Raw genomic sequence first — 3,687 nt, 5'->3', positions numbered from 1 at the left:
TATTTACCATAGCTAAGATATGGAACCAGTGCCCCTCAGTAGATGAATGGATCAAGAAAATGTGGTATACATACACAATGGAATTCTGTGCCTCCATCAGAAAGAATGACATTGCCCCATTTGTTAGGAAATGGAAAAACTTGGAAAAAATTATATTAAGTGAAGTAAGCCAGGCCCAAAGAAACATAGGTCCCATGGTTTCCCTTATTTGCAATATATAGTATATGTATAAGTCAAGCAAAAAAGATTCAGATAATGTGATGTTAAGAAAATGAACCCTTAGATATGCATTTAAATGTTTTTTTTTCTTTCATGCATTTGTTTCTAACGCATTTATAAGATTATTTCTTTGTTGCTTTGTATGTCCCTCCCCCACAGTATAACCCCTGCTTTCACTATATTTGATGTCGGTATAATCTGTGGAGGAGATGGGGAAAAAGAAGTCGTTTAAGGATACAGGTGGACCTGTTGCAACAATGAGAAGTACAAGTTGTCATGTCGAAAACGAACTTTACAACTTTGGTGGGGGGGGGGAGGAGGAGCCGGGGGAGGAGGCTGGGAAGAGTTGCGAAGAGTAAACAAAGGAAGAGGCTGCAATGCTTGATAAGAAATGTACTCATTATCTTGCCCATGTAATTGTAACCCCTCTGTACAGTATGTTCACAGAAAATAAAAATAAAAATAAAAAAAAGAAAAAAAGAAATATATGGTTGTAAAATTTCTCGACAATTCTTTTGAACTTCCTTTTTTTTTCAATTGTGCAGTTTAAAAAAATCAATTGCACTTTAGATATAAAAAATATTCTGTGCTCAATTCAGCATCACATACACTAACATTGGAACGATACAGAGAAGATTAGCATGGCACCTGCACAAGGATGACATGCAAATTCGTGGAGTGTTCCAGATTTTTACAACAGAAGCTGGAGGGGATGTGGCCACAAGGGAACCATACAGCATTGTTGGTGGGAAGATAAACGTGTTCAACCACTTTGGAAAGCATTATGGAGGTTCCTCAAAAGATTCCCCATAAAGCTCCCCTTTGACCCAGCAATCCCACTTTTGGGGATTTACCTAAATGACCACAAACAAGACCATACTAAAACTACTATCACAACTATGTTTATTGCAGCATTATTTATGATAGCTAAGATATGGAACCAACTTAGATGTCCCTTCTAGATGAATGGATCAAGAATATGTGGTATATATACACAATGGAATTCTATGCCTCCATCAGAAAGAATGACATTGCCCCATTTGTTAGGAAATGAAAAGACTTGTAAAAAATTATATTAAGTGAAGTCAGCCAGGCCCAAAGAAAATTGCCAGTGGGTTTACAAAGTTGTGTTTAATACCACTTCTATGATGGCTTAATGCTTTGTAAACAGAAGTCATTAGAGAAATGCAATTCAAAATTACTATGATACTACTTCATAACTATTATAACCCTCATCAAAAAAAAATCAAAAGAACCAGGTGTGGTGGTAAAGGCTTGTAATTCGAAGCGTTTAGGAGGTAGGCGTAAAAGGATTTGGGTCTGAGGTCATCTTGGGTCCTGCACACAGTAAAAACCTGCCCTTTTAAAAAACTCAAAAGGTAATAATGTTGGCTGATGAGAGTGTGGAGAAAGGGAAACTTTCTAAACTCTTGGTCAAAATACAGGTTAGTATTCTCCTTGTAGAAAATAGTATGCAGTTTTCTAAAGAAATCCAAAGTTGAAATATCATCTGATCCACCAATCATGTGATTATTTCTCTCTGAGTAACTTGTATATATATATATATATGTATTTCATTGTTATTCACATTATTCACAAAAGCCAAGATAATAAACTGTGGTGCATGCACAAATATATTTTTATGTTTCATCCTTAAAACGAGACTTCTCCCATTATCCACAACCTATAATGACCTGAATGATGTATTCTAAATGAGGAAAAATGTTGTCTTCTGATTTTTGTAAACACACACACACACACACACACACACACACACACACACACACACACCTCAAACATTAAGAGAGAATTTTTTAAAGTAGAATTGCTAGGGCATTTAGGTCATAATGTAGAAAATAGTAGAGATACAGGATGAACCGCTATAGATTTGTAATTTACAACATGAGGATACAGGGGACAACACTGGCCTTACATAGGAATGAAGCTAAATAAGTAGGAGTTGTTATTCCTTATAGGGGTTGCTCTTTTGGGTGTTCTTCCTCCAGTAATGGATAAGAGAAACATAATTCTTTAAATATACCTGCCTGTTTGCAGAAATAATAACAAACAATACAGCAATAATTTTGTATGCTCAACATAGGACAAAATGTCAAATTAAAATACATGAGATTATCCTTGGTGTAAACTATTACAAATAAGGGAAACTCTGGGACCTATATTTTTTTAAGTCTGGCTTACTTAATATAATTTTTTTCCAAGAACTTCCATTTCCTTACAAATGAGGTGGTATCATTCTTTCTGATGAAAGCATAGTATTCCGTGTGTGTGTGTGTGTGTGTGTGTGTGTGTGTGTGTGTGTGTGTGTGTGTGTGTGTGTGTGTGATTTTCTTGATCCATTCATCTACTGAGGGGCCTCTAGATTGATTCCATATCTTATCTATGGTAAATAATACTGTGATAAACATAATTGTGCTGGTAGCTTTACTGTGGCATTGCTTGTGGCCACCTGGTTAAATGCCCAGAAGTGAGATTACTGGGTAATAGAGGAGCATTATTGTGTACATCAAGGATAATCTTAGTAGATGAGCAGAATAGCCCTCTAGCTATGTACATATGACCGTATAAGATGATTCCAAGTGAAATGAACTCCAAGACATGTTTTTTGTTGTTGTTGTTCTTAATGTACTGCATGATTTCTTTTTATCCTTTTGTGTTTTCCCCACCTATAGTTTATCCCCTGTAGTCGCTGTATTTGGTTTTGATTAACATTTGATTAATATTTAATATTTAGTCACTGTATTTGATTTTGAATAACCCTGGTTATTGTAAATATGTTGATATGAACTAGGTTAGGGAAAGGGAAAAATGGTGAGACAAAGGACAAGGGGGAGAAGACAATATGTTGGAAATAATCTTGGAGGGGCTGTTGGGAGGGAAGAAGGAGAAAAATGGGGGAAGGGATAACAAATTAGAAAAGAAATAAATTCATTACCTTATTTAGGTAACTATAATCCCTCTGTACATTACCTTGACAGTAAAATTTAAATAAACAAAATAAAATAAAGAATGGATGAGAAGGGGAAACAAAGGAGGAGGCAACAATGCTTGATAAGAAATTTATTCATTATCTTGCCCATGTAATTGTAATCCCTCTGTACGGTATTTTCACAATAAAAATAAACTAAAATAAAATACATGAGAGCAGCAATACAGGATATGGGACTGGGGAAAATACTATACTAAGAGTAGAACAGATGTGGAGAGCAGAAATTTTACTTTAACATAGGAAGTAATTAACTAGCATACAGATTTTCAGCCTCATGTCAGTAACTAATCAGCAAACCAATAGAGATAAAATAGAAAACTAAACAATAAAGATGAAGACACAACTTGGACCAAAAATAACAAATGACACAATTAGGAAACAAATAACAAGCTGGTAAGTTTAAAAATATTAACTATAATTCTATTAACAGTTGTTTACATCACAATTTGTTAGAACTGTAA

At 34.9% G+C, this 3,687-nt stretch overlaps 1 non-coding gene across 1 annotated transcript; it reads left to right on the top strand.

Moving 5' to 3' along the window:
• Positions 1 to 805: 805 nt before the first annotated feature.
• LOC138809096 (U6 spliceosomal RNA) lies at positions 806 to 912 on the top strand. The gene has a single exon (XR_011366705.1). It is a non-coding gene; the product is annotated as a U6 spliceosomal RNA (small nuclear RNA).
• Positions 913 to 3,687: the final 2,775 nt, after the last annotated feature.

The sequence above is a fragment of the Dipodomys merriami genome, unplaced genomic scaffold (genome assembly GCF_024711535.1).
Source record: "Dipodomys merriami isolate MVZ:Mamm:240054 unplaced genomic scaffold, mDipMer1.0.p SCAF_484, whole genome shotgun sequence".
Taxonomy (NCBI): Eukaryota; Metazoa; Chordata; class Mammalia; order Rodentia; family Heteromyidae; genus Dipodomys; species Dipodomys merriami.
The sequence above is the reverse complement of the archived record's forward strand: the minus strand, read 5'-3'. Positions and strand labels throughout refer to the sequence as shown.